Source organism: Panthera uncia, chromosome C2, assembly GCF_023721935.1.
Source record: "Panthera uncia isolate 11264 chromosome C2, Puncia_PCG_1.0, whole genome shotgun sequence".
Taxonomy (NCBI): domain Eukaryota; kingdom Metazoa; phylum Chordata; class Mammalia; order Carnivora; family Felidae; genus Panthera; species Panthera uncia.
In genome coordinates this window covers 20,654,837-20,670,001 of record NC_064810.1, presented here as the reverse complement: position 1 = coordinate 20,670,001, position 15,165 = coordinate 20,654,837, and positions in this window count along the sequence as shown.

Sequence of the window (15,165 nt, the reverse complement as noted above, 5' to 3'; positions counted from 1 at the left end):
AGGTTGGAGATACAATGAAGTGGAAGAAGCTTCAAGTTCTGATATCATGTTGCTAATTTACATGTTTCAACAAATATAAATTAATAAGGAATGGAAAGAATATTTGAAACTGCAAAGAGAAACAAATGAACCAACTGTGTATCAAATTGATAACATAAAAACAGTGAAGAAAAAATAAACTAATACGAGGGACGTTGACATGTATCCTCAGTCCCAAGACAAAAATAAAAATAAAGAGAATGCCAAATATATTTTGATCCAGACTATTCATTAATTTGGAGTTGTAACACTTCTCAAGTTAGTGGGTTTTTTTTAATTTTTTTTTAATTTTATTTTTATTTTGAGAGAGAGAGAGAGAGAGAGGGAGAGACGGAGAGAGAGTGTTTGTGTGGGAGCCAGGGAGAGGGGCAGAGTTAATATATGTGGAATTGCTTTTTGTAAATGTTCTATGATTAAAACATAAAAGCCACACACCTGCTTAACCACATTTTGGTAATTTTTGTAACAGAATCATTTCAACCTAAAAGCAGGCATTTTGACACTGTTGTGTTTTCACATTTTACCCATGGTGGAAATCAGTCTGTTTGCTTCCTGAAGAAATTTACTGACTGACTTTGTGTAAATGTTAAGGTTTTTTTTTTCCTCTGTCTCTCTCTTTCTGTGCAAATTTAGTTTATTTGAAGTCTTATTTTTTATGTACTCTGTCTTCACACACTTAAGTAGATCTGAAAGTGCAGGGAATTGGTATTAGGATGCCAAGTGACTTTTTTCTTTGATACACATTGAAATAGTTTCTAGAGGTGTGAAATTATAACCTTGATGGTTATTTTTTACTCACCGTGAACATTCCAGAAAACTTAAGTTGAGGCTTATGGCTCCATCTGCCAGTGGACTGTTGACTCCCTGAAGGAGGGCATGGTGAGAATTGCTTCATTTCTCTTTTGATTAAAATGTTTCATATTTTAATCACTGAAGATTGGAATTTGGACATCCAGAAATCACACACTGTGATTTCTCTCAACAAAGAGGTCCAGTGGCAAAATATTCATTTCTCTTAAGAGTTAAAGGGGAAAATTTCCAAAGAACTTTGAAATTCAGATTAGCCTTACTGAGGCAAAGTGTTTTGAAGAAAGATCGAGTCCTCTCATTCCAAGGTTATAAGCCCTGTGATAGTAATACCAAAAACATGAGGAGTTTAAATGCAGCTGTCAATCAGTTCTGGTTTTAGATTGTCAAACCTATTTACACAGAAGCTAAATGTCTACTAACTACAAATCAGCTAGGCTTCCCTTTTCTTTGAAGGCTTTTTGTACTTTATCGTTTCTATCCTACTCTCTGTATTTACTTTTCTTTCTATACATCTTCCTGTTGCTTTTAAGTGTACGAAGAGACCTAATCTCTCCTAATTTGTAATTCATAATATTAACTGTCAAAGAGAAAATGTGTCCCAATTGTTTTCTTGGATAGACCTTGGTAATGATGCTTAATATATTTTCTAATCTAGGTTCATGGGATTAAGCCTGGAAAACCAGTAGAGAATCTCACAGGTTTTCTTTTGTGTTTGTATCTAGTCTCACAATGATTATAATAGCTATTTTGCTTTGCTATGGCAAGAACCTATGCCGTAAAATGTAGAATTGTCCTATAAAATGACTTTGCAGACATAATGTTAGTTAGTTTGGTCTGTCACAAGCCTTTCTCTTTAATTTCCTTTTTTTCCCCCCAAGCCTTTACCTTTAAATATTATAATACCCGTTTAACAAATGCTAATAATCAGATCCGCATGAAAATATTTTACACTACAATAGGGGCACCTGGCTGGCTCAGCTGGTTAAGCCTCTGATTCTTAACTTCAAGTCAGGTCATGATCTCATGGTTCATGGGATCAAGCCCCACTTCAGGTTCTATGCTGACAGCATGGATATTTAGTGCATATAATTTTAAGTCACATTTCAGTATATAATATGAATACACCTCTTCTCCAAAAGTGGCCTACCAGAGGGTCTTCCTATCACAATACTCTACAAGGTATTTTATTTATCAGGCTGCATCTTTGGAGCTTTAGTGATTTTTTTTTTTTTAACAATGAAAAACATAAGGAGAAGAAAAGGAACTAGAAATCTGGAAAATGAAAGGAAGGGATGAATTTAAAATATCAAATATAGACATACGGTAAAAGTCCAGGAGAAATGGGAAAGCCACATAGCTAGGGGTTGGGAGAAACTGTGGGGCAAGGAAGACACAGGTGCCAGAGAATTGAGGGTGAGAGGGGAGGTGCGTCGACTTCACCCCAGGAGAGTAATGGCATTTTTCATGACTTCAAAGAAATGCACGTAAGAAACATGAAACTTTTTTAAATGATGTGATGACAATAATGTTTCTGTCATCACTAAATTGGTTTATGTTCATTTCTGTCTATAAAGCAGGTTCAGCCCCGTGACCTTCACCTCAATTATTTCCTCAGAGCAGGAGGGGATAGCATAGGATTCATATAGGTCTAAATATAGATGTTGTTGGGAAGAAAAAGGATTTGTTAAATTACTTCACTATCTATTTAACTTGTCAAATAATAAACCTAGAAGATGGAAGCTTGAATCCTTTCCAGGGGTAAAGGATTTTCTATTTTTATCTAGAAACCTTTGCTATGAACCATCTCACCATCATTGTCGAATGTTATCATGTCATTATTAAATATATAAAAAAAGAAATATACTCAACCAGTTTGGCTCAGGATATTATGATTAAGAGAGGAGGAAAGAAGAGAAGAGAGGAGAGGAGAGGAGAGGAGAGGAGAGGAGAGGAGAGGAGGGGAGGGGAGGGAAGGGGAGGGGAGGAGACAAGAGAAGAAAGTGGTGTGATAATATGTGAAATACCCATGTTTCTGTGCACTTCCTGTGACTTCTCTGTATCACTAGAGTTATTATTGAATTAACTAGTTTAATGGAAGGAAGGATCTTCATTTAAAATGGAGAGAAATACTTGATAACCAGTGGACTTGTGTAAATGTGTGTGTATATCCGTGTTTGTGTTTACTTGTCTAAGTGATTTGATTTGGCACAATCTGAGGCTTTCCCATCTGAGTTTTTACACCATTGTTTACTTTGGGAAGTGATTGTTATTATTTTTGCAAATATTTTCTTCTACTTTTTAAAATAGAAAAATACTTTCTTGATATGGGTAATGATCACAATCCTGAAAGAAGCTACACAATTATAAGGCATTGTAACACATCAAAGACAAAACAAACAAGATACAAAAAATGAATAAACAATAAAACTGTTAACTTTCCGGAGAGATAACCACTGATTATCTTAAAAGAAGTATGTATGAGGAACAAACACAGAAATGTTGACTACAAAAACACAACTAGAGTAATATTTAAAGTGTATCACAGAAAATAAAGTTCAACTTAGAATTACATATGCAGTTAAATGATTCCTTAAATTACAATGAAAAAAATACAATTTCAAGTTAAAAGAAATACTTAGAAAACTTACATAAAAATTCCTTTTGAGTGGATTTTAGAATATTGTAAGCAAAACAAAAAATAAACCTTGGAAGAAATCACTGTGATATGGGATAGTAAGAGAAAGTAAACTTCTTAGTGAAATGTGTGGTTACGTGGATAAGATTTATCAGAGAAGGTAGAAGAGAGGAGGGAAAAAAGGAAGAGGAATTTATCCATAAAATTAGAAATTCCAAAAGATACCAATAACTGGCAACTACCTGGGAGTAGAAGGTAAAGAAAGCGTGTGCTAAAGAATGTGTGTGCTTTCTTGTTTTTTTTTTTTTAATTTATTATTATTATTTTATTAGAGAAAGAGAGACAGAGAGAGAGAGTGCGAGTTGGGGAGAGGGGCAGAGGGAGAGAGACAGAGCATCTTAAGCAGCCTCCGTGTTTAGCACAGAGCCTAACAGAGGCCTCAATCCAGCACCCTGGGATCATGACCTGAGCCAAAATCAAGAGTCGGACACTCAACCGACTGAGCCACCCAGGCTCTCCAGGAAAGTGTGTGCTTTCTTGTTTGAGTATATTTAGATATTGAGTTAATTTGTTTTAGGCAAATATGCCAAGTCGCTGGTTTTCTTTTAGAGAAAATGCTGCACTAGACTTTTTATTTACAGAGCTATTATTATTTAACTACTCTGTAGGGGAAGAGGTTAACATATAGGTTTTTGTCCACTGGAGATGTAAATAATTTCCTTCTGGTGGAACAGATATTTCAAGAGGTTATGGTTAATAGTCCTATAATTCATGTTCTGTAAATCAGAATTTCATATAGTCAGGAAGCCTACAAACCCAATGATGGCTGATGCTTTACTTTGCCTTCCAAATATTGTGCAAAATTTCTCTTCAAGTCTAATCCAGATCTGTATAGAAAAGGAGATTCTGTGGAATATCTTTGTGACTTATATAAGCTGATATCATCAGGGAAGTAAACTAATTAACTTTATATCATTCACGAGTAAGCTATACTTAAAAAATTTTAATTCTAATATAACTTGTTCATTTTAACATAGGTGTGCAATTTCTGAAATGTCAATAGTATTTAATATTTAACTGTAGAACTGTGCTACTATTCATTAATTTAAAATATTTTCACAAGTACCCTGTGCTCTTTGAAGTGATTTATATTAATATTATGCACACTATTAGCTTTATTCATCTATCTACTATGGCTCAAAATAAGTATCTCAATTAATCAAGTGGGATGTGAATGAACAGTGTGCATCAAAGCAACAATCAGCTAATTATAATATTTCAAATGAATAGAATGTTATTTGATATCATTAGTAATTAGGGAAATGCAAATTAGCTCACGAGATACTACTTCCTATGTAGGAGGATGGCTATAATCAAAACGACAAACAATAACACATGTTGACAAGGATGTGGCTAAACCAGACATGTTGTAACAAGAGCGTAAAATAGTGCGACCATTTTCAAAAGCAGTTCGTAGATTTCTCTAAAAGCTAAAAGTAAAACTACCATATAATCTAATAATTCCATTCCTAGGTATCTGTCAAAGATAAATGACAACGTGTCTACAAAAAGACTGAAGTGAAAATGCTTAGAGCAGCATTATTCATAAGACAGAAAACCTGTGAACACAATGTGGAGAATTTGCAAAGAATTAAATATCTATCAGCTGGTTGATAGATAATATGTAGTATATCCATAGCCAGAAACGTTATTCAAAATTGAAAAGAAAATGATTGCCTTAAGGATGAACTTCTAAACACATTATGCTAAGTAAAAGAAGCTGGATGCAAGACCACATATTCTATAAATCCACTTACAGGAACTATTCACAAAATGTTTAATAAATTAGTGGCTGCCTGGGTCTGGGGTGGAAGCAAGAATTAACTGCAAATGGGCAATCTTGGATAAAAACATTCTGAAATAGATTTATGGTGATGGTGTAATCATTCAGTAAAGTTACTATAAATTCTTGAATTGTTCACAAGAAATGATTAATTGTATAATATATAAAATACACCTCAGTAAAGCTGTTTAAAAAAAGAATTAAAAAATCATGCCTGGATGGGGTGCCTGGATGGCTCTGTTGGTTAAGGTTCCGATTCTTGATTTTGGCTCAGATCATGATCTCACGGTTCGTGAGTTGGAGCCCCTGTGTCAGGCTCTGTGCTGACAGTGCGGAGCCTGCTTGGGATTCTCACTCTCCTTCTCTCTCTGCCCCCTCCTCTGCTCTTTCTCTCTTTCTCTCTCTTTCTCAAGACAAATAAGTTAACAAAAAAAATATGCTGGGAATATTTTCATGTTATATTTCTTTTTCTTCTCTAACACCAGCCTACTCAAGGTGGAAATGTTAAAGTTTTGAAGAAACATCAAACTTGTTGCTCTAATCAACACTCATTACTACCTTGCTACATCATGTATACGTTGACAAGAAGACACCACTATATATTCACCTAAATGAAAAACAAAAAGGACAAACCTCCAACAATACCACAATATTGCTACTGAAAATAGGTGGATTGTGTTGTATATAAATTATATTTCTATAAGGATGATAAAATTGCCTCCCCAAACGTCTTCACATTACCAGTTAGAATTTACAAGAAACTTTTAAAAATAAACAAGAGAAAAAAAAAAACATATAGATCAAAGGAAAATAGGCAAAAAAAAAAAAATATATATATATATACATACACACACACATACAGACTGGTTACAGACAGAAAAAAAATGAATAGTGAACAAGAATATGAAGACATACTTAACATGGACAGAAATCAAAGAAATGTATTTTAAAACAAAAGTGAGATTAAAGTTCACATTGATACGATTGGCAAAATTAATTCAAATATATTATGCAAACATATGGAGCGTTAAAGAAAGTAACAAAGGTGAAAGGAAGATTTGATTATCTTAGGAAGGTATAGTGTAATCATTATATAAAGTAATAGCAAATAATTTAGATAAATTATGAATTAATGTAACAGGTATATAATTAGTCCTGAGCTTGGATATTAATCACAATACTGTTTGCATTTGTGAAGAACGAAAGCCAACTGTAAGACTATCACAGGAGGAAAGAAAAAGTGAAATATGCTGATACCTCATTGACTCCATGAATTATGTAAAATTTAAAAGCAGTAGCCTATGAACACAGATAAACATGTCACTGTTCAAATCTTGAGAGGCAATAAATTCATTTTTTTTAATTTTTTTAATGTTTTTATTTATTTTTGAGACAGAGAGAGACAGAGCATGAGCAGGGGAGGGGCAGAGAGAGAGGGAGACACAGAATCCGAAGCAGGCTCCAGGCTCTGAGCTGTCAGCACAGAGCCTGACACAGGGCTCGAACTCATGGACTGTGAGATCATGACCTGAGCCTCATGACCTGAGCCGAAGTCGTACGCTCAACCGACTGAACCACCCAGGTGCCCCGAATAAATTCATTTATATAAATTATTTATACAATTTATATAGCACAAATTGATTTATATTAATTAAATTACCTGCACATATAAATATTACTTTTTTATATGACTAACTTACCAATTCAATGATATATATTAAACACGTTAGAGCATCAACAATATGATGAGGGATGGGATTAAGAGAGGAGAATGGACCTAGAAAGCAGTAGCTATTAATTTTCTATTGCTCTGGTAAAAGTTCCACAGTTTAGCAGCTTTAAACAAAGATCTGCTTAGGGTCTCAAAAGGCTGAAATCAAAGTGTCTGTAGGGCGCACTCCCTGCTGGGGTACCTAGGATGGAGTCTGTATTTCCTTGTTGACTCTTGGCTGGGGTTGCTTCTCCCCTTCTCCAAGCTGCTGCTTGCAGTCCCATTCTTCAACTTGGAAGACAACAACCCTAGGCCTGAGTTTGTCCCAGGCTTTTTTAGGGATCAAGTGATTAGATTGGGCCACTTTGACAATTGAAGACAATCTCCCTGTTTCAAGGTCAAGAACTTTAATTCCAACCATGGAGTTGTTTCACAGCATGCCTAGACTAGTGTTTTACTGAATGACCAGAGGACAGGGATTTGGGGGACACCTTTAGAATTCTGCCTATCACTGTAACCAATGAAATAAATAAATTAGAGAGGATGCTTGTAGGAACCATTGCTGAGAGTGCACCGTGGTTCAGAATTAAAACAAACAAACAAACAAACAAACAAACTAAAACTCTTCACATTTTATGTGGGTGTCTTATAAATTTTAAGGATAATTTTCATATTATAAGTAAAATATATTTTAAATATGTAAAACTTTAAATGAAATTTGGAAAATATAGAGAAATACAAGAATAGAATGTACAAACTACAAGAATAGAATGTAAAATCTCCTATAATCCCATTCAGAAATCATACACTTATCCCAGTGAATCTACTGGCCTATCTCTTACCTCTTTCTCTCATAGTCTCTCTGTTTCCTCTTCACGCTTTATCATCAGTCTCACTCTTTTTCTCTTGCTCTCACTTTTTATTCTCCATCAGTATACATATGGAGATATACACAATTTGGTTTCCTGAGTTTTCAGAATATCAGAAACACTTCTCATGATGTTAGCTATTCCCTTATCTTTTTTAGGAAGCACATAGCATTCCGTTGTATGTCCAGACAACAAATTTTTAATAATCATGATTTAGCATTTTTATGTTTTCCATTGTTTTTGTAACTCCTCCAAAGAAAAGCCTTTCATACATATTAAAAAAATAAAAAATTATATTCCCTAGAATTATTTTTCATTTCACACTTCACGAACAACCCTGGATATCCCCCTGCCCCCCATTATTGCTTACCTAATACAGGTAAAAACAGTATCTCTTTTATTTTAATGGTAATTTTTTATTTATTCATTGCAATGTTTTACATGTTCAAAATCCTTTTTTGAATTGTTGCTTTTTCATATTTTATGTGTTTTTTTTTTTTAACATGGGAAGTTTCTTTAGGTATTTAGTGGAGTAATACCTTAGATTAGTGGATAGATACAAAGCTTCTCTTAATTTATAAATCAAATTAATTATATATGAAATGATTTTTGTTTTTGCCTGGAGTTTTCAAAAGTTTGTAATGCTACCTAATTCCCACAATATAAAAACTTAGTATCTGTTCTCAAAATGCATGCAGACGTTTGTTAGTTTTATTTTTTATACTTTGGACACGTTATAATATACAAATGTACTATTTTGTCAAATAAAAATTATGAGATAAGTAGCATTTAAGAAACTATCTGCCTCATAAACTAATTTAATATCTAACCAATAAAGTTTTAATACTTCAAAGAAACAACAATCAGAGATAAAGTATTGGGTTTTTTGTTGTTGCTTTGTTTTTTAAAGTTTATTTATTTTTTGAGAGAGAGACAGAGAAAGCAGGGGAGAGTCAGAGAAAGAAGAGATATACACAATTTGGTCTCCTGAAAGAAGGAAAGAGAGAATCCCAGGAAGGCTCTTCACTGTCAGTGGGGAGCCCTATGTGGGGCTGGAACTCAAAACCATGATATCATGACCTGGGAGGAAACCAAGAGTTCCATGCTTAACCACCTAATTGACTGAGCCACCCAGGCGCCTCCCAGAGATAAAGTATTGTAATGATAAAACATAAGCACTGGAATCTGTCAGGTCTGAGTAGATTGTTCTTGCATCATTTCCTGTTAGAAACAAATTATCCTCCCTAAGCCTTAGTTACCTTATCTAAAAAAGAAGTGATGTTCCATTATCCAATTGTTTAAATGAGCTACATATGTGAGTGAATGATACATAAAGGAAATGAAATTATGTGAGTGCATGATACATAAAGGAAATGAAATAGTTTTCTTTATACACATACATTCATGATAGATAGATGATATGTATTGTCTGAATTCACTTACATCTCTTGCATTCAAACAAAAGCTACAGCAAAAGAAAAAAAAAAAACTGGGATGTGACTATGTAAGACTATCAAGGCGACAAAGACAACATTAATCAGCATATCCTACCCTGGAATGCAGTACTCTCCAAAATATTTGGAAAACACATTAGGGGCAACCTGCCTGACTTTTAAATGAGCATAGAAGGCCCTTAACCTCTGCAGGTTTCCTCTTCACACATATTGAAAATGCTAGTGTATTTTTGGTCGCTTCATATGTAACATGTGTCTTTATGCCTTGCTGTATCCCGAGCTGTATCCTGTGGGATCATCCCTTTCCGGAGCAAAGAGCGCCATGATTCTAATCTGTGTGTATTTACTAACCCTCCCCATGGGTTTGCGTATGTTGGATACTATGGTGTTTTAGATAAAGAGTGTATGGAAGCGGGAACGCAAACAAAATATTGCTATTCATCAGGTTTGTTTGTGAAATTACTCAGATATAAAATAAGTTACTGGACTGTGGGGGAAAAAAGTAATTGAATAAAATATAATACAGGTATGTATTTTGCCTGGAACTGGGGTCATGGCTTGGTATGTAGCACAGTAAGTAAATAGTCTTTAAATTAAATTTTGTCTAATTTTATTAGTTTTTGAAATTTGTTTATAAATAAATTTTTTCCAGGAATGTTTCCCACTTGTGTTCATTCCCTAACATCATTTTTCTAATATTTGTATAGCCTTTTTATTATGTGTTTAAAACAATATACATTACAACATTAATAAGTTGATATACCATTGCCTACACTTACATTATGGAATTATATTGATATATTGCCAAAAATGCCTTTATATCCATGTATATTCTGTTCATATTTATATATTGAAAACTCTTTTAGTATAAATCTTTTTCAACATGAATTTTCTTGTTAGAGTCTTCCCAGAGTAAGATATTTTGATCCTGTCAAATTGGTATTTTACATAAAGGTATCCTTCTGATAAAGCCATAGTTCTAGGTTATAACATCCCATCTTTGATGTAACTTTAAAGAAGAGATCATGCTGTGAAAAAATAAAATCCTTGCAAATGCTTCATTAATTTGTTCCTTTGAGGTCATTTATATTTGCAGTTTATACAATGGGGTTATCTTTTAAGCAGAAAGTTTGATAACACCTTCTGCCAGAATGACCTAATTCAAATCTGGAAGACAGTTTTCTTTTAAAATGCCAAATGAGCCTTTCACCTTGACCCAGGACAGCAGCCCATTATTTTAAGTCTGACTGTTAGAGCCCGTGCACAGTATTAACTTCATGTTGTGACAGGTTTTTATGCTGCTTTAGTGAGAATGGATAATATGTTAACACAAATCTTAAGTAAAAAGAAAAAAACATAAATTTGGTATTACATACCTTACTTTATAAATATTTATAAATATTTTATAAACATTAGTCACCTGTGAATTGTGGAAAATTACATTGCCTATATTAGAGAGTAATTGGTGAGATTAATGAACAAATATCTAAAAAGTATCTAGAAGAATAAGAGTGTCCCCAAAACAATTTACTTGTTTAAATATTAACTTGTATATTTATGTTAATGAATTATGGGAATGAGGCAGAATAGTTGTTACTGATCCCTCTCATATCATAGGTCCTAAATTATGATCATGATTAGGACCTATGATCCTAATATCATTTTTCATGTGATGTATTAATTCACAATAACCCTGTAGAATAAGTGTTTGTCCTATTTTACAAATTAATAAACAATATGGACTTAGTCCTGATAAACAAACAATAGTAATAATGATGTTGGTCACCTGCCCTAGAACGTTGCAGGGTTACCGTGTCTTGAAAGCTATGCATAATAATATTGAAAAGTTCTTTATCTTTGGGTCTTCTGAAAACAAACACAAATTAATTAGCAATAAAAGACTTCAAAAGCAGAATGAGAACCCTAAAATTATAACTTTGATTTTACCTCGCCAAACCAATTGCAAATCATACCCATTGATTTCCAAATCAAAGCATCAGGCAGTCAATAAATTATAATGAGGAAAATTCTAATTAATTTAGCTTTACTGGGATATGCCAATTGTATAACATATACCATATACATCATCCCTAATGGGTTCTGAATTAGATCATAAAATCAGATCAACAATATTCCATGTAAAGGTAAAAAATTCTCACATAAATTTGATCATGTTTATTGGAAAAAAGTTTCTTTTTTTTTTTAAGTTTTATTTATTTTTGAAAGAAAGAGGCAGAGTGCGAGCAGGGGAGATTCAGAGAGAGAGAGGAAGACATAGAATATGAAACAGACTTAAGACTCTCTGCTGTCAGTACAGAGCCCAACACAGGGCTCGAACTCACAAGCTGTGAGATCATGACCAGAGCTGAAGTGCAACACTTAACCAGACTGAGCCACCCAGGCACCCCTTGGAAAATATTTTCTAATTAGACTTTACATTTGAATTTCAAATTTAATAATATTACATAAAAAGATAAATTGTCAGGACAGACGATAATTTCACCAAATTACAAAGTCATATGCAATAACATAATTTATTCCTATCTCATTATTTCTTAATCTGTTAGCTTTTTCTGCCTCTAACTCAAGGTGGCTCTTTACCACACTATCATGAAAAACAAAACAAACAAAAAACTTGACTTGCAAAAAGGAAAAAAAAATAAATGTTCCATTGCTTACTACTTAACCAATAGCTGAGAAAAAAATTTAATTTATGAGGGAGCACATTTTGGTGGTGTTAAATTTTCTCACCTTTGGTAATTCTATTCCACTCTACTCAATTAATTTGGTTTTGAAATCTTTTTAAACGTGTATTTATTAACATCGTTCCTGTGAATATTTCACCCTGGAATAGGAAATGTAACCAAGTAACAGACTATGTATCAGAATGACTTAGCAAATATACAGAGTTCATAAGTATCTCATAATAAAAAAGAAAAGCCAAAAGAACATCTATCTAGATATTCAGGTATAACATATATTGTTTTGAATACATGCATTTGGGATAATATCTTATTTTAGTTTTAAATGTTTGTTTTTGACAGAGAGAGAGATAGAGAGAGAAAGGGAGAGAGAACAAGCAGAGGAGGGGCAGAGAGATAGGGAGACAGCCGGTTCAAAGCAGGCTCCCCCCTGCAGCAGCAAGCGTGATGTGGGCTTGAACTCACAAAGCGTGGGATCATTACCTGAGCTGAAGTCAGACACTTAATGCACCGAGACACCCAGGAGCCCAGAGATAATATGTTAGTGGTTATTGAGCTCTGGGCATTGAAATCTTTGTTTCCATCTATAAAATTCAGTTTGTATTCAAGATAAATCACTCGCATCAAAGGTAATTGATCTATCCCCACCCTTTCCTTCACAGTGTTTCTTAGATGTACAAGTGTCAAAAGGAAACATAACACACATTTCTGATAGATGCGATTGATGAGAGGGATCAAAGAGGGGAAAAACTTTTTCCCATGGACAAGAATATGGGTTGTTTTGTAGCCATAAGGTGGTGGTGATGGAGTTGGCACAAAATGGTGAACACATGATCCGGGAGTACCAATTAGCAACACATTGGTCATCAGTTGTAACCAACCAAATAATGCAAATATTTTGACATTGTATCAAAATGGAGACAAGTGATGACAGGCAGTCGGTATCACTTCCAATACTGATTAATAAAAGCAGATGGAACAAATAGATCTGCTTTCTCTACTAAATATTCAATAATGAGTGAATAATTAGAAGCATCTATATAGATGGTAATGCAGAAATGTCATTAATCTGTCTCCTCCAATAAAAATACCTTTGTTTCTTCCAACCCTAATACACTTTCTTACTTTGGGAATTATTTTATGATGATATTCATCGGAGGTTATATTGATTAGTATATTGATTAGTACATTCATTTTTTAAATGCTTCCTTTTAATTTTATTTTCTGGTGCTTTTAAAACCATTAAGCTCTTTGTTTGTATGTATGTTTGTGCATGCGTGTTTTCACAGATATGTAACTCGATAATCCTGCCTAGGACTCACAATAACACAAAGTAGCTAGGACCTGCTTAGAACTTTTATCTACAATGTCATGTTTCTATGCATTTGAAGTCATTATTTTCTATTGATAAGCCCCCTAAGCATATTCTTGCATTAAGAGCACTCCAGAATAATCATGCTTTCTACTTACAAGGTATCACATTTTTTTGCCTGTATTTTCCAGCTTGATTTCTTTCCCTATATTCTTTGATTATCTCATATGTTTGCTGAACAGTTGGCCTCCAGGAGATGGGTGAAAGTCAAATGACTTTTGGAATTGACTCACATTGACATAAGTCTTCCCACATTGATGCCGACCAGATTAGTTCTGTATCATTAATTATGATATTTACAAGCTCATTGTGATGGATTCTGGTTACAAATTATTTTATAATTCTCACTAAGGATGAAGTCTAATTTCCTTACCTGTTACCCTATGCTGGCCTTAGTAACTTGCTTGACCAATCATGTGGTAAAAATCAATTCCAGGCCTTCTGGGTGTAAATCACACAAAACTGGAAACTACCATCTAGACCCCTAAAAAGCTTCAATTTACAAGCCAAGAACAATCATGTGAGTTCAACTAACTTGATGGAGAGACTACATAGAGAGGTCCTGAGGTGTCACAGACAGGGAGAGGGACCTAGCTGAGTCTCAATTTCCGGGTAACTGCTTGGTAGTTGAGGAAAGTGGTTTTAGAGCCCAGAGGTCATCTTTAATTGAAGTGTCTCCTAGCAAAGTCCTATCTGAATTATTTGCCCACAAATACATGAAATACAATAAAATGTTTTTAAGTTTTACAACAGTTGCTTATACAACTATCTGTGAACAAAATGGTCATAATACCCATTCTATAGTTGCTAAAGGCTAAGTCTTTTCCAGTATTCAAATCTCTATGCTCTCAAATATTTGAACATTTATCTTTGTATAGTCTTGATTCCTTAAAATTTAAATATTTGACTTATTTTTCTAGTTTCTTAGAGCCCACATCCCATCTTGTCAACCACACACATTCTGCCAAATAACTTGAACACATCATCAGGGGACTGACCCAGGTTCAGATATAGATGTGTTCTTGGAACTGATCTAGTATTTTTATTTCTTTATGTCTTAAGGAATTTCATTCTTTTTTTTTTAACGTTTATTTATTTTTGAGACAGAGAGAGACAGAGCATGAACGGGGGAGGGGCAGAGAGAGAGGGAGACACAGAATCCAAAGCAGGCTCCAGGCTCTGAGCCATCAGCCCAGAGCCAGACGCGGGGCTGGAACTCACGGACCTCCAGATTGTGAACTGAGCTGAAGTTGGGAGCTCAACCGACTGAGCCACCCAAGCGCCGCAAGGAATTTCATTCTTAATGACAAGTACTACCCATAGAGTGATGGAAGACTGTTGATAATTTTGAGGATATAGATGTTTACTTATATATATTCATTTATTATATTTTTTCAGAATACTTATTGTACATTACTGGAAACAAAACCTGAGTTTTGCCCTGTGGTTTCAGACTCCTATTTTCTTTTACCTTGTAAGATTCTCATGTGTGTTTGTGTGTGTGTGTGAGTGTGTGTGTATTCATACTTACACTTATGCACAATTCACACATACTCCTCAAAGATACAGGTGATCCAAATTTTACCTGTGAAATTCTCTGGAGAATAGGAGAAATGAGAAATAATCTGATGGTTAATTTCAAGTGTCATTTTGACTGGCCATGGGTGCCTAGATTAAACATTATTTCTGGGTGTGTCTGTGAAGATGTTGCCAGATGGGATTAGCATCTG